Below are 21,150 nucleotides of genomic sequence, written 5' to 3'. Positions count from 1 at the left end.
CAGTGTCCTGTGAGTCAGTGTCCTGTGTGTCAGTGTCCTGTGAGTCAGTGTGCTGTGTGTCAGTGTGCTGTGAGTCAGTGTGCTGTGAGTCAGTGTCCTGTGAGTCAGTGTGCTGTGTGTCAGTGTGCTGTGTGTCAGTGTCCTGTGAGTCAGTGTCCTGTGTGTCAGTGTGCTGTGAGTCAGTGTCCTGTGAGTCAGTGTGCTGTGTGTCAGTGTGCTGTGTGTCAGTGTCCTGTGAGTCAGTGTGCTGTGAGTCAGTGTCCTGTGAGTCAGTGTGCTGTGAGTCAGTGTCCTGTGAGTCAGTGTCCTGTGTGTCAGTGTCCTGTGAGTCAGTGTGCTGTGTGTCAGTGTCCTGTGTGTCAGTGTGCTGTGAGTCAGTGTGCTGTGAGTCAGTGTCCTGTGAGTCAGTGTGCTGTGTGTCAGTGTGCTGTGAGTCAGTGTGCTGTGAGTCAGTGTCCTGTGTGTCACTGTGCTGTGTGTCAGTGTGCTGTGAGTCAGTGTGCTGTGTGTCAGTGTGCTGTGAGTCAGTGTCCTGTGTGGCAGTGTGCTGTGAGTCAGTGTGCTGTGAGTCAGTGTCCTGTGTGTCAGTGTGCTGTGTGTCAGTGTGCTGTGAGTCAGTGTCCTGTGAGTCAGTGTGCTGTGAGTCAGTGTGCTGTGAGTCAGTGTCCTGTGAGTCAGTGTGCTGTGAGTCAGTGTGCTGTGAGTCAGTGTCCTGTGAGTCAGTGTGCTGTGAGTCAGTGTCCTGTGAGTCAGTGTGCTGTGTGTCAGTGTCCTGTGAGTCAGTGTGCTGTGTGTCAGTGTCCTGTGAGTCAGTGTCCTGTGTGTCAGTGTGCTGTGAGTCAGTGTGCTGTGTGTCAGTGTGCTGTGAGTCAGTGTCCTGTGTGTCAGTGTGCTGTGAGTCAGTGTGCTGTGAGTCAGTGTGCTGTGAGTCAGTGTCCTGTGTGTCAGTGTCCTGTGAGTCAGTGTGCTGTGAGTCAGTGTCCTGTGAGTCAGTGTCCTGTGTGTCAGTGTGCTGTGAGTCAGTGTGCTGTGTGTCAGTGTGCTGTGAGTCAGTGTCCTGTGTGTCAGTGTGCTGTGAGTCAGTGTGCTGTGAGTCAGTGTGCTGTGTGTCAGTGTCCTGTGTGTCAGTGTGCTGTGAGTCAGTGTGCTGTGAGTCAGTGTCCTGTGTGTCAGTGTCCTGTGAGTCAGTGTGCCGTGTGTCAGTGTCCTGTGTGTCAGTGTCCTGTGTGTCAGTGTGCTGTGAGTCAGTGTGCTGTGAGTCAGTGTGCTGTGAGTCAGTGTCCTGTGTGTCAGTGTCCTGTGAGTCAGTGTGCCGTGTGTCAGTGTCCTGTGTGTCAGTGTCCTGTGTGTCAGTGTGCCGTGAGTCAGTGTGCTGTGAGTCAGTGTCCTGTGTGTCAGTGTGCTGTGAGTCAGTGTGCCGTGTGTCAGTGTCCTGTGTGTCAGTGTCCTGTGTGTCAGTGTGCTGTGAGTCAGTGTGCTGTGAGTCAGTGTGCGGTGAGTCAGTGTCCTGTGTGTCAGTGTGCTGTGAGTCAGTGTGCTGTGTGTCAGTGTGCTGTGTGTCAGTGTCCTGTGAGTCAGTGTGCTGTGTGTCAGTGTCCTGTGAGTCAGTGTCCTGTGTGTCAGTGTGCTGTGAGTCAGTGTGCTGTGAGTCAGTGTCCTGTGTGTCAGTGTCCTGTGAGTCAGTGTGCTGTGAGTCAGTGTGCTGTGAGTCAGTGTCCTGTGTGTCAGTGTGCTGTGAGTCAGTGTCCTGTGAGTCAGTGTGCTGTGTGTCAGTGTCCTGTGAGTCAGTGTCCTGTGTGTCAGTGTGCTGTGAGTCAGTGTGCTGTGTGTCAGTGTGCTGTGAGTCAGTGTGCTGTGAGTCAGTGTGCTGTGTGTCAGTGTCCTGTGAGTCAGTGTGCTGTGAGTCAGTGTGCTGTGTGTCAGTGTGCTGTGAGTCAGTGTGCTGTGAGTCAGTGTCCTGTGAGTCAGTGTGCTGTGAGTCAGTGTGCTGTGTGTCAGTGTCCTGTGTGTCAGTGTCCTGTGAGTCAGTGTGCTGTGTGTCAGTGTCCTGTGTGTCAGCGTCCTGTGAGTCAGTGTGCTGTGAGTCAGTGTCCTGTGAGTCAGTGTCCTGTGTGTCAGTGTCCTGTGAGTCAGTGTCCTGTGTGTCAGTGTCCTGTGTGTCAGTGTGCTGTGAGTCAGTGTCCTGTGTGTCAGTGTGCTGTGTGTCAGTGTGCTGTGAGTCAGTGTCCTGTGTGTCAGTGTGCTGTGAGTCAGTGTGCTGTGAGTCAGTGTGCTGTGAGTCAGTGTCCTGTGAGTCAGTGTGCTGTGTGTCAGTGTCCTGTGAGTCAGTGTGCTGTGAGTCAGTGTGCTGTGAGTCAGTGTCCTGTGAGTCAGTGTGCTGTGTGTCAGTGTCCTGTGAGTCAGTGTGCTGTGAGTCAGTGTGCTGTGAGTCAGTGTGCTGTGAGTCAGTGTCCTGTGTGTCAGTGTGCTGTGTGTCAGTGTGCTGTGAGTCAGTGTCCTGTGAGTCAGTGTGCTGTGTGTCAGTGTGCTGTGTGTCAGTGCGCTGTGAGTCAGTGTGCTGTGAGTCAGTGTGCTGTGTGACAGTGTGCTCTGAGTCAGTGTGCTGTGAGTCAGTGTCCTGTTAGTCAGTGTGCTGTGAGTCAGTGTCCTGTGTGTCAGTGTGCTGTGAGTCAGTGTCCTGTGTGTCAGTGTGCTGTGAGTCAGTGTCCTGTGATTCAGTGTCCAGTGAGTCAGTGTCCTGTGAGTCAGTGTGCTGTGAGTCAGTGTGCTGTGTGTCAGTGTGCTGTGAGTCAGTGTGCTGTGAGTCAGTGTGCTGTGTGTCAGTGTCCTGTGAGTCAGTGTCCTGTGTGTCAGTGTGCTGTGAGTCAGTGTCCTGTGATTCAGTGTGCTGTGTGTCAGTGTCCTGTGAGTCAGTGTGCTGTGTGTCAGTGTGCTGTGAGTCAGTGTCCTGTGAGTCAGTGTGCTGTGTGTCAGTGTGCTGTGTGTCAGTGTCCTGTGTGTCAGTGTCCTGTGAGTCAGTGTGCTGTGAGTCAGTGTCCTGTGTGTCAGTGTGCTGTGTGTCAGTGTCCTGTGAGTCAGTGTGCTGTGTGTCAGTGTGCTGTGTGTCAGTGTCCTGTGTGTCAGTGTCCTGTGAGTCAGTGTGCTGTGAGTCAGTGTCCTGTGTGTCAGTGTGCTGTGTGTCAGTGTCCTGTGTGTCAGTGTGCTGTGTGTCAGTGTCCTGTGTGTCAGTGTCCTGTGAGTCAGTGTCCTGTGAGTCAGTGTGCTGTGAGTCAGTGTCCTGTGTGTCAGTGTGCTGTGTGTCAGTGTGCTGTGAGTCAGTGTGCTGTGAGTCAGTGTCCTGTGTGACAGTGTGCTGTGTGTCAGTGTGCTGTGTGTCAGTGTGCTGTGTGTCAGTGTGCTGTGAGTCAGTGTCCTGTGTGTCAGTGTGCTGTGAGTCAGTGTGCTGTGAGTCAGTGTCCTGTGAGTCAGTGTGCTGTGAGTCAGTGTCCTGTGTGTCAGTGTGCTGTGTGTCAGTGTGCTGTGAGTCAGTGTCCTGTGAGTCAGTGTGCTGTGAGTCAGTGTGCTGTGAGTCAGTGTCCTGTGTGTCAGTGTGCTGTGAGTCAGTGTGCTGTGAGTCAGTGTCCTGTGAGTCAGTGTGCTGTGAGTCAGTGGCCTGTGAGTCAGTGTGCTGTGTGTCAGTGTGCTGTGAGTCAGTGTGCTGTGAGTCAGTGTGCTGTGTGTCAGTGTGCTGTGAGTCAGTGTGCTGTGAGTCAGTGTGCTGTGTGTCAGTGTCCTGTGAGTCAGTGTGCTGTGTGTCAGTGTCCTGTGTGTCAGTGTCCTGTGAGTCAGTGTGCTGTGTGTCAGTGTCCTGTGTGTCAGTGTGCTGTGAGTCAGTGTGCTGTGAGTCAGTGTGGTGTGAGTCAGTGTGCTGTGAGTCAGTGTCCTGTGTGACAGTGTGCTGTGAGTCAGTGTCCTGTGTGTCAGTGTGCTGTGAGTCAGTGTGCTGTGTGTCAGTGTCCTGTGAGTCAGTGTGCTGTGAGTCAGTGTGCTGTGAGTCAGTGTGCTGTGAGTCAGTGTCCTGTGAGTCAGTGTGCTGTGTGTCACTGTGCTGTGTGTCAGTGTCCTGTGTGTCAGTGTGCTGTGAGTCAGTGTGCTGTGAGTCAGTGTGCTGTGTGTCAGTGTCCTGTGAGTCAGTGTGCTGTGAGTCAGTGTCCTGTGTGTCTGTGTCCTGTGTGTCAGTGTGCTGTGTGTCAGTGTGCTGTGAGTCAGTGTGCTGTGAGTCAGTGTGCTGTGTGTCAGTGTGCTGTGAGTCAGTGTCCTGTGTGTCAGTGTGCTGTGAGTCAGTGTGCTGTGTGTCAGTGTGCTGTGTGTCAGTGTGCTGTGAGTCAGTGTGCTGTGAGTCAGTGTGCTGTGTGTCAGTGTCCTGTGTGTCAGTGTGCTGTGAGTCAGTGTGCTGTGTGTCAGTGTGCTGTGAGTCAGTGTCCTGTGAGTCAGTGTGCTGTGAGTCAGTGTCCTGTGAGTCAGTGTGCTGTGTGTCAGTGTCCTGTGAGTCAGTGTGCTGTGTGTCAGTGTGCTGTGTGTCAGTGTCCTGTGAGTCAGTGTGCTGTGAGTCAGTGTCCTGTGTGTCAGTGTGCTGTGAGTCAGTGTCCTGTGAGTCAGTGTGCTGTGTGTCAGTGTGCTGTGTGTCAGTGTGCTGTGTGTCAGTGTCCTGCGAGTCAGTGTGCTGTGAGTCAGTGTCCTGTGAGTCAGTGTGCTGTGATTCAGTGTCCTGTGAGTCAGTGTCCTGTGTGTCAGTGTCCTGTGAGTCAGTGTGCTGTGTGTCAGTGTGCTGTGAGTCAGTGTGCTGTGAGTCAGTGTCCTGTGAGTCAGTGTGCTGTGTGTCAGTGTGCTGTGTGTCAGTGTCCTGTGAGTCAGTGTCCTGTGTGTCAGTGTGCTGTGAGTCAGTGTCCTGTGAGTCAGTGTGCTGTGTGTCAGTGTGCTGTGTGTCAGTGTCCTGTGAGTCAGTGTGCTGTGAGTCAGTGTCCTGTGAGTCAGTGTGCTGTGAGTCAGTGTCCTGTGAGTCAGTGTCCTGTGTGTCAGTGTCCTGTGAGTCAGTGTGCTGTGTGTCAGTGTCCTGTGTGTCAGTGTGCTGTGAGTCAGTGTGCTGTGAGTCAGTGTCCTGTGAGTCAGTGTGCTGTGTGTCAGTGTGCTGTGAGTCAGTGTGCTGTGAGTCAGTGTCCTGTGTGTCACTGTGCTGTGTGTCAGTGTGCTGTGAGTCAGTGTGCTGTGTGTCAGTGTGCTGTGAGTCAGTGTCCTGTGTGGCAGTGTGCTGTGAGTCAGTGTGCTGTGAGTCAGTGTCCTGTGTGTCAGTGTGCTGTGTGTCAGTGTGCTGTGAGTCAGTGTGCTGTGTGTCAGTGTGCTGTGAGTCAGTGTGCTGTGAGTCAGTGTCCTGTGAGTCAGTGTGCTGTGAGTCAGTGTCCTGTGAGTCAGTGTGCTGTGAGTCAGTGTCCTGTGAGTCAGTGTGCTGTGTGTCAGTGTCCTGTGAGTCAGTGTGCTGTGTGTCAGTGTCCTGTGAGTCAGTGTCCTGTGTGTCAGTGTGCTGTGAGTCAGTGTGCTGTGTGTCAGTGTGCTGTGAGTCAGTGTCCTGTGTGTCAGTGTGCTGTGAGTCAGTGTGCTGTGAGTCAGTGTGCTGTGAGTCAGTGTCCTGTGTGTCAGTGTCCTGTGAGTCAGTGTGCTGTGAGTCAGTGTGCTGTGAGTCAGTGTCCTGTGAGTCAGTGTCCTGTGTGTCAGTGTGCTGTGAGTCAGTGTGCTGTGTGTCAGTGTGCTGTGAGTCAGTGTCCTGTGTGTCAGTGTGCTGTGAGTCAGTGTGCTGTGAGTCAGTGTGCTGTGTGTCAGTGTCCTGTGTGTCAGTGTGCTGTGAGTCAGTGTGCTGTGAGTCAGTGTCCTGTGTGTCAGTGTCCTGTGAGTCAGTGTGCCGTGTGTCAGTGTCCTGTGTGTCAGTGTCCTGTGTGTCAGTGTGCTGTGAGTCAGTGTGCTGTGAGTCAGTGTGCTGTGAGTCAGTGTCCTGTGTGTCAGTGTCCTGTGAGTCAGTGTGCCGTGTGTCAGTGTCCTGTGTGTCAGTGTCCTGTGTGTCAGTGTGCCGTGAGTCAGTGTGCTGTGAGTCAGTGTCCTGTGTGTCAGTGTGCTGTGAGTCAGTGTGCCGTGTGTCAGTGTCCTGTGTGTCAGTGTCCTGTGTGTCAGTGTGCTGTGAGTCAGTGTGCTGTGAGTCAGTGTGCGGTGAGTCAGTGTGCTGTGTGTCAGTGTGCTGTGAGTCAGTGTCCTGTGTGTCAGTGTGCTGTGAGTCAGTGTGCTGTGTGTCAGTGTGCTGTGTGTCAGTGTCCTGTGAGTCAGTGTGCTGTGTGTCAGTGTCCTGTGAGTCAGTGTCCTGTGTGTCAGTGTGCTGTGAGTCAGTGTGCTGTGAGTCAGTGTCCTGTGTGTCAGTGTCCTGTGAGTCAGTGTGCTGTGAGTCAGTGTGCTGTGAGTCAGTGTCCTGTGTGTCAGTGTGCTGTGAGTCAGTGTCCTGTGAGTCAGTGTGCTGTGTGTCAGTGTCCTGTGAGTCAGTGTCCTGTGTGTCAGTGTGCTGTGAGTCAGTGTGCTGTGTGTCAGTGTGCTGTGAGTCAGTGTGCTGTGAGTCAGTGTGCTGTGTGTCAGTGTCCTGTGAGTCAGTGTGCTGTGAGTCAGTGTGCTGTGTGTCAGTGTGCTGTGAGTCAGTGTGCTGTGAGTCAGTGTCCTGTGAGTCAGTGTGCTGTGAGTCAGTGTGCTGTGTGTCAGTGTCCTGTGTGTCAGTGTCCTGTGAGTCAGTGTGCTGTGTGTCAGTGTCCTGTGTGTCAGCGTCCTGTGAGTCAGTGTGCTGTGAGTCAGTGTCCTGTGAGTCAGTGTCCTGTGTGTCAGTGTCCTGTGAGTCAGTGTCCTGTGTGTCAGTGTCCTGTGTGTCAGTGTGCTGTGAGTCAGTGTCCTGTGTGTCAGTGTGCTGTGTGTCAGTGTGCTGTGAGTCAGTGTCCTGTGTGTCAGTGTGCTGTGAGTCAGTGTGCTGTGAGTCAGTGTCCTGTGAGTCAGTGTCCTGTGTGTCAGTGTCCTGTGAGTCAGTGTCCTGTGTGTCAGTGTCCTGTGTGTCAGTGTGCTGTGTGTCAGTGTCCTGTGTGTCAGTGTCCTGTGTGTCAGTGTGCTGTGAGTCAGTGTGCTGTGTGTCAGTGTCCTGTGAGTCAGTGTGCTGTGAGTCAGTGTGCTGTGAGTCAGTGTGCTGTGTGTCAGTGTCCTGTGAGTCAGTGTGCTGTGAGTCAGTGTGCTGTGTGTCAGCGTCCTGTGAGTCAGTGTCCTGTGAGTCAGTGTCCTGTGTGTCAGTGTCCTGTGAGTCAGTGTCCTGTGTGTCAGTGTGCTGCGTGTCAGTGTGCTGTGTGTCAGTGTGCTGTGAGTCAGTGTGCTGTGAGTCAGTGTCCTGTGTGTCAGTGTCCTGTGAGTCAGTGTGCTGTGAGTCAGTGTGCTGTGTGTCAGTGTCCTGTGTGTCAGTGTCCTGTGTGTCAGTGTGCTGTGAGTCAGTGTCCTGTGTGTCAGTGTCCTGTGTGTCAGTGTCCTGTGTGTCAGTGTGCTGTGAGTCAGTGTGCTGTGAGTCAGTGTCCTGTGTGTCAGTGTGCTGTGAGTCAGTGTCCTGTGAGTCAGTGTGCTGTGAGTCAGTGTGCTGTGAGTCAGTGTCCTGTGAGTCAGTGTGCTGTGTGTCAGTGTCCTGTGAGTCAGTGTGCTGTGAGTCAGTGTGCTGTGAGTCAGTGTCCTGTGAGTCAGTGTGCTGTGTGTCAGTGTCCTGTGAGTCAGTGTGCTGTGAGTCAGTGTGCTGTGAGTCAGTGTGCTGTGAGTCAGTGTCCTGTGTGTCAGTGTGCTGTGTGTCAGTGTGCTGTGAGTCAGTGTCCTGTGTGTCAGTGTGCTGTGAGTCAGTGTGCTGTGAGTCAGTGTCCTGTGTGTCAGTGTGCTGTGAGTCAGTGTCCTGTGTGTCAGTGTCCTGTGAGTCAGTGTGCTGTGAGTCAGTGTGCTGTGAGTCAGTGTCCTGTGAGTCAGTGTCCTGTGTGTCAGTGTGCTGTGAGTCAGTGTGCTGTGTGTCAGTGTGCTGTGAGTCAGTGTCCTGTGTGTCAGTGTGCTGTGAGTCAGTGTGCTGTGTGTCAGTGTGCTGTGAGTCAGTGTGCTGTGAGTCAGTGTCCTGTGTGTCAGTGTCCTGTGAGTCAGTGTGCCGTGTGTCAGTGTCCTGTGTGTCAGTGTCCTGTGTGTCAGTGTGCCGTGAGTCAGTGTGCTGTGAGTCAGTGTCCTGTGTGTCAGTGTGCTGTGAGTCAGTGTGCCGTGTGTCAGTGTCCTGTGTGTCAGTGTCCTGTGTGTCAGTGTGCTGTGAGTCAGTGTGCTGTGAGTCAGTGTGCGGTGAGTCAGTGTGCTGTGTGTCAGTGTGCTGTGAGTCAGTGTCCTGTGTGTCAGTGTGCTGTGAGTCAGTGTGCTGTGTGTCAGTGTGCTGTGTGTCAGTGTCCTGTGAGTCAGTGTGCTGTGTGTCAGTGTCCTGTGAGTCAGTGTCCTGTGTGTCAGTGTGCTGTGAGTCAGTGTGCTGTGAGTCAGTGTCCTGTGTGTCAGTGTCCTGTGAGTCAGTGTGCTGTGAGTCAGTGTGCTGTGAGTCAGTGTCCTGTGTGTCAGTGTGCTGTGAGTCAGTGTCCTGTGAGTCAGTGTGCTGTGAGTCAGTGTGCTGTGTGTCAGTGTCCTGTGAGTCAGTGTCCTGTGTGTCAGTGTGCTGTGAGTCAGTGTGCTGTGTGTCAGTGTGCTGTGAGTCAGTGTGCTGTGAGTCAGTGTGCTGTGTGTCAGTGTCCTGTGAGTCAGTGTGCTGTGAGTCAGTGTGCTGTGTGTCAGTGTGCTGTGAGTCAGTGTGCTGTGAGTCAGTGTGCTGTGTGTCAGTGTCCTGTGTGTCAGTGTCCTGTGAGTCAGTGTGCTGTGTGTCAGTGTCCTGTGTGTCAGCGTCCTGTGAGTCAGTGTGCTGTGAGTCAGTGTCCTGTGAGTCAGTGTCCTGTGTGTCAGTGTCCTGTGAGTCAGTGTCCTGTGTGTCAGTGTCCTGTGTGTCAGTGTGCTGTGAGTCAGTGTCCTGTGTGTCAGTGTGCTGTGTGTCAGTGTGCTGTGAGTCAGTGTCCTGTGTGTCAGTGTGCTGTGAGTCAGTGTGCTGTGAGTCAGTGTCCTGTGAGTCAGTGTCCTGTGTGTCAGTGTCCTGTGAGTCAGTGTCCTGTGTGTCAGTGTCCTGTGTGTCAGTGTCCTGTGAGTCAGTGTGCTGTGTGTCAGTGTCCTGTGTGTCAGTGTCCTGTGTGTCAGTGTGCTGTGAGTCAGTGTGCTGTGTGTCAGTGTCCTGTGAGTCAGTGTGCTGTGAGTCAGTGTGCTGTGTGTCAGTGTCCTGTGAGTCAGTGTGCTGTGAGTCAGTGTGCTGTGTGTCAGCGTCCTGTGAGTCAGTGTCGTGTGAGTCAGTGTCCTGTGTGTCAGTGTCCTGTGAGTCAGTGTCCTGTGTGTCAGTGTCCTGTGTGTCAGTGTGCTGCGTGTCAGTGTGCTGTGTGTCAGTGTGCTGTGAGTCAGTGTGCTGTGAGTCAGTGTCCTGTGTGTCAGTGTCCTGTGAGTCAGTGTGCTGTGAGTCAGTGTGCTGTGTGTCAGTGTCCTGTGTGTCAGTGTCCTGTGTGTCAGTGTGCTGTGAGTCAGTGTGCTGTGAGTCAGTGTCCTGTGTGTCAGTGTCCTGTGTGTCAGTGTCCTGTGTGTCAGTGTGCTGTGAGTCAGTGTGCTGTGAGTCAGTGTCCTGTGTGTCAGTGTGCTGTGAGTCAGTGTCCTGTGAGTCAGTGTCCTGTGAGTCAGTGTGCTGTGAGTCAGTGTGCTGTGAGTCAGTGTCCTGTGAGTCAGTGTGCTGTGTGTCAGTGTCCTGTGTGTCAGTGTCCTGTGTGTCAGTGTCCTGTGAGTCAGTGTGCTGTGTGTCAGTGTCCTGTGTGTCAGTGTCCTGTGTGTCAGTGTGCTGTGAGTCAGTGTGCTGTGTGTCAGTGTCCTGTGAGTCAGTGTGCTGTGAGTCAGTGTGCTGTGTGTCAGTGTCCTGTGAGTCAGTGTGCTGTGAGTCAGTGTGCTGTGAGTCAGTGTCCTGTGAGTCAGTGTGCTGTGTGTCAGTGTCCTGTGAGTCAGTGTGCTGTGAGTCAGTGTGCTGTGAGTCAGTGTGCTGTGTGTCAGTGTGCTGTGTGTCAGTGTGCTGTGAGTCAGTGTCCTGTGTGTCAGTGTGCTGTGAGTCAGTGTGCTGTGAGTCAGTGTCCTGTGTGTCAGTGTGCTGTGAGTCAGTGTCCTGTGAGTCAGTGTGCTGTGAGTCAGTGTGCTGTGAGTCAGTGTGCTGTGAGTCAGTGTGCTGTGTGTCAGTGTGCTGTGTGTCAGTGTCCTGTGTGTCAGCGTCCTGTGAGTCAGTGTGCTGTGAGTCAGTGTCCTGTGAGTCAGTGTCCTGTGTGTCAGTGTCCTGTGAGTCAGTGTCCTGTGTGTCAGTGTCCTGTGTGTCAGTGTGCTGTGAGTCAGTGTCCTGTGTGTCAGTGTGCTGTGTGTCAGTGTGCTGTGAGTCAGTGTCCTGTGTGTCAGTGTGCTGTGAGTCAGTGTGCTGTGAGTCAGTGTCCTGTGAGTCAGTGTCCTGTGTGTCAGTGTCCTGTGAGTCAGTGTCCTGTGTGTCAGTGTCCTGTGTGTCAGTGTCCTGTGAGTCAGTGTGCTGTGTGTCAGTGTCCTGTGTGTCAGTGTCCTGTGTGTCAGTGTGCTGTGAGTCAGTGTGCTGTGTGTCAGTGTCCTGTGAGTCAGTGTGCTGTGAGTCAGTGTGCTGTGTGTCAGTGTCCTGTGAGTCAGTGTGCTGTGAGTCAGTGTGCTGTGTGTCAGCGTCCTGTGAGTCAGTGTCCTGTGAGTCAGTGTCCTGTGTGTCAGTGTCCTGTGAGTCAGTGTCCTGTGTGTCAGTGTCCTGTGTGTCAGTGTGCTGCGTGTCAGTGTGCTGTGAGTCAGTGTGCTGTGTGTCAGTGTGCTGTGAGTCAGTGTCCTGTGTGTCAGTGTCCTGTGAGTCAGTGTGCTGTGAGTCAGTGTGCTGTGTGTCAGTGTCCTGTGTGTCAGTGTGCTGTGAGTCAGTGTGCTGTGAGTCAGTGTCCTGTGTGTCAGTGTCCTGTGTGTCAGTGTCCTGTGTGTCAGTGTGCTGTGAGTCAGTGTGCTGTGAGTCAGTGTCCTGTGTGTCAGTGTCCTGTGAGTCAGTGTGCTGTGAGTCAGTGTGCTGTGAGTCAGTGTGCTGTGAGTCAGTGTCCTGTGTGTCAGTGTGCTGTGTGTCAGTGTGCTGTGAGTCAGTGTCCTGTGTGTCAGTGTGCTGTGAGTCAGTGTGCTGTGAGTCAGTGTCCTGTGTGTCAGTGTGCTGTGAGTCAGTGTGCTGTGTGTCAGTGTGCTGTGAGTCAGTGTGCTGTGAGTCAGTGTCCTGTGTGTCAGTGTGCTGTGAGTCAGTGTCCTGTGAGTCAGTGTGCTGTGTGTCAGTGTCCTGTGAGTCAGTGTCCTGTGAGTCAGTGTGCTGTGAGTCAGTGTGCTGTGTGTCAGTGTCCTGTGTGTCAGTGTCCTGTGTGTCAGTGTGCTGTGAGTCAGTGTCCTGTGAGTCAGTGTGCTGTGTGTCAGTGTCCTGTGAGTCAGTGTCCTGTGAGTCAGTGTGCTGTGTGTCAGTGTCCTGTGTGTCAGTGTCCTGTGTGTCAGTGTCCTGTGAGTCAGTGTGCTGTGTGTCAGTGTCCTGTGTGTCAGTGTCCTGTGTGTCAGTGTGCCGTGTGTCAGTGTCCTGTGAGTCAATGTGCTGTGAGTCAGTGTGCTGTGAGTCAGTGTGCTGTGTGTCAGTGTCCTGTGTGTCAGTGTCCTGTGAGTCAGTGTGCTGTGAGTCAGTGTGCTGTGAGTCAGTGTCCTGTGTGTCAGTGTCCTGTGTGTCAGTGTCCTGTGAGTCAGTGTGCTGTGAGTCAGTGTCCTGTGAGTCAGTGTGCTGTGAGTCAGTGTCCTGTGAGTCAGTGTCCTGTGTGTCAGTGTGCTGTGTGTCAGTGTGCTGTGTGTCAGTGTGCTGTGTGTCAGTGTGCTGTGAGTCAGTGTCCTGTGTGTCAGTGTGCTGTGAGTCAGTGTCCTGTGAGTCAGTGTGCTGTGAGTCAGTTTGCTGTGAGTCAGTGTCCTGTGTGTCAGTGTGCTGTGTGTCAGTGTGCTGTGTGTCAGTGTGCTGTGAGTCAGTGTGCTGTGTGTCAGTGTGCTGTGTGTCAGTGTGCTGTGAGTCAGTGTGCTGTGTGTCAGTGTGCTGTGAGTCAGTGTCCTGTGAGTCAGTGTCCTGTGTGTCAGTGTGCTGTGAGTCAGTGTGCTGTGAGTCAGTGTGCTGTGAGTCAGTGTCCTGTGAGTCAGTGTGCTGTGATGTCCTGTGAGTCAGTGTCCTGTGTGTCAGTGTCCTGTGTGTCAGTGTGCTGTGAGTCAGTGTGCTGTGAGTCAGTGTCCTGTGTGTCAGTGTGCTGTGAGTCAGTGTCCTGTGAGTCAGTGTGCTGTGAGTCAGTGTGCTGTGAGTCAGTGTCCTGTGCTGTGTGTCAGTGTGCTGTGAGTCAGTGTCCTGTGTGTCAGTGTGCTGTGAGTCAGTGTGCTGTGAGTCAGTGTCCTGTGTGTCAGTGTGCTGTGAGTCAGTGTGCTGTGAGTCAGTGTGCTGTGTGTCAGTGTGCTGTGAGTCAGTGTGCTGTGTGTCAGTGTCCTGTGTGTCAGTGTCCTGTGAGTCAGTGTGCTGTGAGTCAGTGTCCTGTGTGTCAGTGTGCTGTGTGTCAGTGTGCTGTGAGTCAGTGTCCTGTGAGTCAGTGTGCTGTGTGTCAGTGTGCTGTGTGTCAGTGTCCTGTGTGTCAGTGTCCTGTGTGTCAGTGTGCTGTGAGTGAGTGTGCTGTGAGTCAGTGTGCTGTGAGTCAGTGTGCTGTGAGTCAGTGTGCTGTGTGTCAGTGTCCTGTGTGTCAGTGTCCTGTGAGTCAGTGTGCTGTGAGTCAGTGTCCTGTGAGTCAGTGTGCTGTGTGTCAGTGTCCTGTGAGTCAGTGTCCTGTGAGTCAGTGTGCTGTGAGTCAGTGTGCTGTGTGTCAGTGTCCTGTGTGTCAGTGTCCTGTGTGTCAGTGTGCTGTGAGTCAGTGTCCTGTGAGTCAGTGTGCTGTGTGTCAGTGTCCTGTGAGTCAGTGTCCTGTGAGTCAGTGTGCTGTGTGTCAGTGTCCTGTGTGTCAGTGTCCTGTGTGTCAGTGTCCTGTGAGTCAGTGTGCTGTGTGTCAGTGTCCTGTGTGTCAGTGTCCTGTGTGTCAGTGTGCTGTGTGACAGTGTCCTGTGAGTCAGTGTGCTGTGTGTCAGTGTGCTGTGTGTCAGTGTCCTGTGTGTCAGTGTGCTGTGAGTCAGTGTGCTGTGAGTCAGTGTGCTGTGTTTCAGTGTCCTGTGTGTCAGTGTCCTGTGAGTCAGTGTGCTGTGAGTCAGTGTCCTGTGTGTCAGTGTCCTGTGAGTCAGTGTCCTGTGTGTCAGTGTCCTGTGTGTCAGTGTCCTGTGTGTCAGTGTGCTGTGAGTCAGTGTGCTGTGAGTCAGTGTGCTGTGAGTCAGTGTGCTGTGTGTCAGTGTGCTGTGTGTCAGTGTGCTGTGAGTCAGTGTCCTGTGTGTCAGTGTGCTGTGAGTCAGTGTGCTGTGAGTCAGTGTGCTGTGTGTCAGTGTGCTGTGAGTCAGTGTGCTGTGTGTCAGTGTGCTGTGAGTCAGTGTGCTGTGTGTCAGTGTCCTGTGAGTCAGTGTGCTGTGTGTCAGTGTGCTGTGAGTCAGTGTCCTGTGTGTCAGTGTGCTGTGAGTCAGTGTGCTGTGTGACAGTGTGCTGTGTGTCAGTGTGCTGTGAGTCAGTGTACTGTGTGTCAGTGTGCTGTGAGTCAGTGAGTCAGTGTGCTGTGAGTCAGTGTGCTGTGAGTCAGTGTCCTGTGTGTCAGTGTCCTGTGAGTCAGTGTGCTGTGTGTCAGTGTGCTGTGAGTCAGTGTGCTGTGTGTCAGTGTCCTGTGTGTCAGTGTGCTGTGAGTCAGTGTCCTGTGAGTCAGTGTCCTGTGTGTCAGTGTGCTGTGAGTCAGTGTGCTGTGTGTCAGTGTCCTGTGAGTCAGTGTCCTGTGAGTCAGTGTGCTGTGAGTCAGTGTGCTGTGTGTCAGTGTACTGTGAGTCAGTGTGCTGTGAGTCAGTGTGCTGTGTGTCAGTGTCCTGTGTGTCAGTGTGCTGTGAGTCAGTGTCCTGTGAGTCAGTGTCCTGTGAGTCAGTGTCCTGTGTGTCAGTGTGCTGTGAGTCAGTGTGCTGTGAGTCAGTGTGCTGTGAGTCAGTGTCCTGTGTGTCAGTGTGCTGTGAGTCAGTGTCCTGTGTGTCAGTGTGCTGTGAGTCAGTGTGCTGTGTGTCAGTGTGCTGTGAGTCAGTGTGCTGTGTGTCTGTGCTGTGTGTCAGTGTGCTGTGAGTCAGTGTCCTGTGAGTCAGTGTGCTGTGTGTCAGTGTGCTGTGAGTCAGTGTCCTGTGAGTCAGTGTGCTGTGTGTCAGTGTCCTGTGAGTCAGTGTCCTTTGAGTCAGTGTGCTGTGTGTCAGTGTGCTGTGTGTCAGTGTGCTGTGAGTCAGTGTGCTGTGAGTCAGTGTCCTGTGTGTCAGTGTGCTGTGTGTCAGTGTGCTGTGAGTCAGTGTGCTGTGAGTCAGTGTGCTGTGTGTCAGTGTCCTGTGAGTCAGTGTGCTGTGAGTCAGTGTGCTGTGAGTCAGTGTCCTGTGAGTCAGTGTCCTGTGTGTCAGTGTGCTGTGAGTCAGTGTGCTGTGTGTCAGTGTGCTGTGAGTCAGTGTGCTGTGTGTCAGTGTGCTGTGTGTCAGTGTGCTGTGAGTCAGTGTCCTGTGAGTCAGTGTCCTGTGAGTCAGTGTGCTGTGTGTCAGTGTGCTGTGAGTCAGTGTCCTGTGAGTCAGTGTGCTGTGAGTCAGTGTGCTGTGTGTCAGTGTGATGTGTGTCAGTGTCCTGTGTGTCAGTGTGCTGTGAGTCAGTGTCCTGTGTGTCAGTGTGCTGTGAGTCAGTGTGCTGTGTGTCAGTGTGCTGTGTGTCAGTGTGCTGTGTGTCACTGTGCTGTGAGTCAGTGTCCTGTGAGTCAGTGTGCTGTGAGTCAGTGTGCTGTGTGTCAGTGTCCTGTGAGTCAGTGTGCTGTGTGTCAGTGTGCTGTGAGTCAGTGTGCTGTGAGTCAGTGTGCTGTGTGTCAGTGTGCTGTGAGTCAGTGTGCTGTGTGTCAGTGTCCTGTGTGTCAGTGTCCTGTGTGTCAGTGTGCTGTGTGTCAGTGTGCTGTGTGTCACTGTGCTGTGAGTCAGTGTCCTGTGAGTCAGTGTGCTGTGAGTCAGTGTCCTGTGTGTCAGTGTGCTGTGAGTCAGTGTCCTGTGTGTCAGTGTCCTGTGTGTCAGTGTGCTGTGTGTCAGTGTGCTGTGTGTCACTGTGCTGTGAGTCAGTGTCCTGTGAGTCAGTGTCCTGTGAGTCAGTGTGCTGTGAGTCAGTGTCCTGTGTGTCAGTGTGCTGTGAGTCAGTGTGCTGTGTGTCAGTGTCCTGTGAGTCAGTGTCCTGTGAGTCAGTGTCCTGTGTGTCAGTGTGCTGTGTGTCAGTGTCCTGTGAGTCAGTGTGCTGTGTGTCAGTGTGCTGTGTGTCAGTGTCCTGTGTGTCAGTGTCCTGTGTGTCAGTGTGCTGTGTGTCAGTGTGCTGTGAGTCAGTGTCCTGTGTGTCAGTGTCCTGTGAGTCAGTGTCCTGTGAGTCAGTGTGCTGTGTGTCAGTGTGCTGTGAGTCAGTGTGCTGTGTGTCAGTGTCCTGTGAGTCAGTGTGCTGTGAGTCAGTGTGCTGTGTGTCAGTGTGCTGTGTGTCAGTGTCCTGTGAGTCAGTGTCCTGTGAGTCAGTGTGCTGTGTGTCAGTGTGCTGTGAGTCAGTGTCCTGTGTGTCAGTGTCCTGTGAGTCAGTGTGCTGTGAGTCAGTGTCCTGTGAGTCAGTGTGCGGTGAGTCAGTGTGCTGTGAGTCAGTGTCCTGTGTGTCAGTGTGCTGTGAGTCAGTGTCCTGTGTGTCAGTGTGCTGTGAGTCAGTGAGCTGTGAGTCAGTGTGCTGTGTGTCAGTGTGCTGTGAGTCAGTGTGCGGTGAGTCAGTGTCCTGTGAGTCAGTGTCCTGTGAGTCAGTGTCCTGTGAGTCAGTGTGCTGTGTGTCAGTGTGCTGTGAGTCAGTGTGCTGTGTGTCAGTGTGCTGTGAGTCAGTGTGTGGTGAGTCAGTGTCCTGTGTGTCAGTGTCCTGTGAGTCAGTGTCCTGTGTGTCAGTGTCCTGTGAGTCAGTGTCCTGTGAGTCAGTGTGCTGTGTGTCAGTGTGCTGTGAGTCAGTGTGCTGTGTGTCAGTGTGCTGTGAGTCAGTGTGCGGTGAGTCAGTGTCCTGTGTGTCAGTGTCCTGTGAGTCAGTGTCCAGTGCGTCAGTGTCTTGTGTGTCAGTGTGCTGTGAGTCAGTGTGCTGTGTGTCAGTGTGCTGTGAGTCAGTGTGCTGTGTGTCAGTGTGCTGTGAGTCAGTGTGCTGTGTGTCAGTGTGCTGTGAGTCAGTGTGCTGTGAGTCAGTGTCCTGTGAGTCAGTGTGCTGTGAGTCAGTGTGCTGTGTGTCAGTGTCCTGTGAGTCAGTGTGCGGTGAGTCAGTGTGCTGTGTGTCAGTGTGCGGTGAGTCAGTGTCCTGTGAGTCAGTGTGCGGTGAGTCAGTGTCCTGTGAGTCAGTGTGCTGTGCGTCAGTGTGCTGTGTGTCAGTGTCCTGTGTGTCAGTGTGCTGTGAGTCAGTGTGCTGTGAGTCAGTGTCCTGTGTGTCAGTGTGCTGTGAGTCAGTGTCCTGTGTGTCAGTGTGCTGTGCGTCAGTGTGCTGTGCGTCAGTGTGCTGTGTGTCAGTGTGCTGTGAGTCAGTGTGCTGTGAGTCAGTGTCCTGTGTGTCAGTGTGCTGTGAGTCAGTGTGCTGTGTGTCAGTGTGCTGTGAGTCAGTGTGCTGTGAGTCAGTGTGCTGTATGTCAGTGTCCTGTGTGTCAGTGTGCTGTGTGTCAGTGTCCTGTGTGTCAGTGTGCTGTGAGTCAGTGTCCTGTGTGTCAGTGTGCTGTGTGTCAGTGTGCTGTGAGTCAGTGTGCTGTGAGTCAGTGTCCTGTGTGTCAGTGTGCTGTGAGTCAGTGTGCTGTGTGTCAGTGTCCTGTGTGTCAGTGTGCTGTGAGTCAGTGTCCTGTGTGTCAGTGTGCTGTGAGTCAGTGTCCTGTGTGTCAGTGTGCTGTGTGTCAGTGTGCTGTGAGTCAGTGTGCTGTGAGTCAGTGTCCTGTGTGTCAGTGTGCTGTGAGTCAGTGTGCTGTGTGTCAGTGTCCTGTGTGTCAGTGTGCTGTGAGTCAGTGTCCTGTGTGTCAGTGTGCTGTGAGTCAGTGTCCTGTGTGTCAGTGTGCTGTGAGTCAGTGTGCTGTGTGTCAGTGTCCTGTGAGTCAGTGTGCTGTGAGTCACAGTGCTGTGAGTCAGTGTCCTGTGTGTCAGTGTGCTGTGAGTCAGTGTCCTGTGTGTCAGTGTGCTGTGAGTCAGTGTCCTGTGTGTCAGTGTGCTGTGAGTCAGTGTGCTGTGAGTCAGTGTCCTGTGTGTCAGTGTGCTGTGAGTCAGTGTCCTGTGTGTCAGTGGGCTGTGAGTCAGTGTCCTGTGTGTCAGTGTGCTGTGAGTCAGTGTGCTGTGTGTCAGTGTGCTGTGTGTCAGTGTCCTGTGAGTCAGTGTGCTGTGTGTCAGTGTGCTGTGAGTCAGTGTGCTGTGAGTCAGTGTCCAGTGAGTCAGTGTGCTGTGAGTCAGTGTCCTGTGTGTCAGTGTGCTGTGAGTCAGTGTCCTGTGTGTCAGTGGGCTGTGAGTCAGTGTCCTGTGTGTCAGTGTCCTGTGAGTCAGTGTGCTGTGAGTCAGTGTGCTGTGAGTCAGTGTGCTGTGAGTCAGTGTGCTGTGAGTCAGTGTCCTGTGTGTCAGTGTCCAGTGAGTCAGTGTCCTGTGAGTCAGTGTGCTGTGTGTCAGTGTGCTGTGAGTCAGTGTGCTGTGTGTCAGTGTCCAGTGAGTCAGTGTGCTGTGTGTCAGTGTGCTGTGAGTCAGTGTGCTGTGAGTCAGTGTGCTGTGAGTCAGTGTCCTGTGTGTCAGTGTCCTGTGAGTCAGTGTCCTGTGTGTCAGTGTCCTGTGTGTCAGTGTGCGGTGAGTCAGTGTGCGGTGAGTCAGTGTCCTGTGAGTCAGTGTCCTGTGTGTCAGTGTGCTGTGTGTCAGTGTGCGGTGAGTCAGTGTGCGGTGAGTCAGTGTCCTGTGAGTCAGTGTCCTGTGTGTCAGTGTCCTGTGTGTCAGTGTGCTGTGTGTCAGTGTCCTGTGTGTCAGTGTGCTGTGTGTCAGTGTGCTGTGAGTCAGTGTCCTGTGTGTCAGTGTGCTGTGAGTCAGTGTGCTGTGTGTCAGTGTGCTGTGAGTCAGTGTGCTGTGTGTCAGTGTCCTGTGTGTCAGTGTGCTGTGAGTCAGTGTCCTGTGAGTCAGTGTCCTGTGTGTCAGTGTGCTGTGAGTCAGTGTGCTGTGTGTCAGTGTCCTGTGAGTCAGTGTCCTGTGAGTCAGTGTGCTGTGAGTCAGTGTGCTGTGTGTCAGTGTGCTGTGTGTCAGTGTCCTGTGTGTCAGTGTGCTGTGAGTCAGTGTCCAGTGAGTCAGTGTCCTGTGAGTCAGTGTCCTGTGTGTCAGTGTGCTGTGAGTCAGTGTGCTGTGTGTCAGTGTGCTGTGTGTCAGTGTGCTGTGAGTCAGTGTCCTGTGTGTCAGTGTGCTGTGAGTCAGTGTCCTGTGTGTCAGTGTGCTGTGAGTCAGTGTGCTGTGAGTCAGTGTGCTGTGTGTCAGTGTGCTGTGTGTCTGTGCTGTGTGTCAGTGTGCTGTGAGTCAGTGTGCTGTGAGTCAGTGTGCTGTGAGTCAGTGTCCTGTGTGTCAGTGTGCTGTGTGTCAGTGTGCGGTGAGTCAGTGTGCGGTGAGTCAGTGTCCTGTGAGTCAGTGTCCTGTGTGTCAGTGTCCTGTGTGTCAGTGTGCTGTGTGTCAGTGTCCTGTGTGTCAGTGTGCTGTGTGTCAGTGTGCTGTGAGTCAGTGTCCTGTGTGTCAGTGTGCTGTGAGTCAGTGTGCTGTGTGTCAGTGTGCTGTGAGTCAGTGTGCTGTGAGTCAGTGTCCTGTGAGTCAGTGTGCTGTGTGTCAGTGTGCTGTGAGTCAGTGTGCTGTGTGTCAGTGTCCTGTGTGTCAGTGTGCTGTGAGTCAGTGTCCTGTGAGTCAGTGTCCTGTGTGTCAGTGTGCTGTGAGTCAGTGTGCTGTGTGTCAGTGTCCTGTGAGTCAGTGTGCTGTGAGTCAGTGTGCTGTGTGTCAGTGTGCTGTGAGTCAGTGTGCTGTGTGTCAGTGTCCTGTGTGTCAGTGTGCTGTGAGTCAGTGTCCAGTGAGTCAGTGTCCTGTGAGTCAGTGTCCTGTGAGTCAGTGTCCTGTGTGTCAGTGTGCTGTGAGTCAGTGTGCTGTGTGTCAGTGTGCTGTGTGTCAGTGTGCTGTGAGTCAGTGTCCTGTGTGTCAGTGTGCTGTGAGTCAGTGTCCTGTGTGTCAGTGTGCTGTGAGTCAGTGTGCTGTGTGTCAGTGTGCTGTGAGTCAGTGTGCTGTGTGTCAGTGTGCTGTGTGTCTGTGCTGTGTGTCAGTGTGCTGTGAGTCAGTGTGCTGTGAGTCAGTGTCCTGTGTGTCAGTGTGCTGTGTGTCAGTGTGCTGTGAGTCAGTGTCCTGTGAGTCAGTGTCCTGTGAGTCAGTGTGCTGTGTGTCAGTGTGCTGTGTGTCAGTGTGCTGTGAGTCAGTGTGCTGTGAGTCAGTGTGCTGTGTGTCAGTGTGCTGTGAGTCAGTGTGCTGTGTGTCAGTGTGCTGTGAGTCAGTCTGCTGTGTGTCAGTGTCCTGTGAGTCAGTGTGCTGTGAGTCAGTGTGCTGTGAGTCAGTGTCCTGTGAGTCAGTGTCCTGTGTGTCAGTGTGCTGTGAGTCAGTGTGCTGTGTGTCAGTGTGCTGTGTGTCAGTGTCCTGTGAGTCAGTGTGCTGTGTGTCAGTGTGCTGTGAGTCAGTGTCCTGTGAGTCAGTGTCCTGTGTGTCAGTGTGCTGTGAGTCAGTGTGCTGTGTATCAGTGTGCTGTGAGTCAGTGTCCTGTGTGTCAGTGTGCTGTGTGTCAGTGTGCTGTGAGTCAGTGTGCTGTGTGTCAGTGTCCTGTGTGTCAGTGTGCTGTGAGTCAGTGTGCTGTGTGTCAGTGTGCTGTGAGTCAGTGTGCTGTGTGTCAGTGTCCTGTGAGTCAGTGTGCTGTGTGTCAGTGTGCTGTGTGTCAGTGTGCTGTGAGTCAGTGTGCTGTGTGTCAGTGGCCTGTGAGTCAGTGTGCTGTGCGTCAGTGTCCTGTGAGTCAGTGTGATGTGTGTCAGTGTCCTGTGTGTCAGTGTGCTGTGAGTCAGTGTCCTGTGTGTCAGTGTGCTGTGAGTCAGTGTGCTGTGTGTCAGTGTGCTGTGAGTCAGTGTGCTGTGTGTCAGTGTCCTGTGAGTCAGTGTGCTGTGTGTCAGTGTGCTGTGTGTCAGTGTGCTGTGAGTCAGTGTGCTGTGTGTCAGTGTCCTGTGTGTCAGTGTGCTGTGTGTCAGTGTGCTGTGTGTCACTGTGCTGTGAGTCAGTGTCCTGTGAGTCAGTGTGCTGTGAGTCAGTGTGCTGTGAGTCAGTGTGCTGTGTGACAGTGTCCTGTGAGTCAGTGTGCTGTGTGTCAGTGTGCTGTGAGTCAGTGTGCTGTGAGTCAGTGTGCTGTGTGTCAGTGTGCTGTGAGTCAGTGTGCTGTGTGTCAGTGTCCTGTGTGTCAGTGTCCTGTGTGTCAGTGTGCTGTGTGTCAGTGTGCTGTGTGTCACTGTGCTGTGAGTCAGTGTCCTGTGAGTCAGTGTGCTGTGTGTCAGTGTCCTGTGAGTCAGTGTCCTGTGAGTCAGTGTCCTGTGTGTCAGTGTGCTGTGTGTCAGTGTCCTGTGAGTCAGTGTGCTGTGTGTCAGTGTCCTGTGTGTCAGTGTGCTGTGTGTCAGTGTGCTGTGAGTCAGTGTGCTGTGTGTCAGTGTCCTGTGTGTCAGTGTCCTGTGAGTCAGTGTCCTGTGA

The sequence above is a fragment of the Scyliorhinus torazame genome, chromosome 8 (genome assembly GCF_047496885.1).
Source record: "Scyliorhinus torazame isolate Kashiwa2021f chromosome 8, sScyTor2.1, whole genome shotgun sequence".
Lineage (NCBI taxonomy): Eukaryota > Metazoa > Chordata > Chondrichthyes > Carcharhiniformes > Scyliorhinidae > Scyliorhinus > Scyliorhinus torazame.
This window is presented reverse-complemented; position numbering follows the sequence as displayed.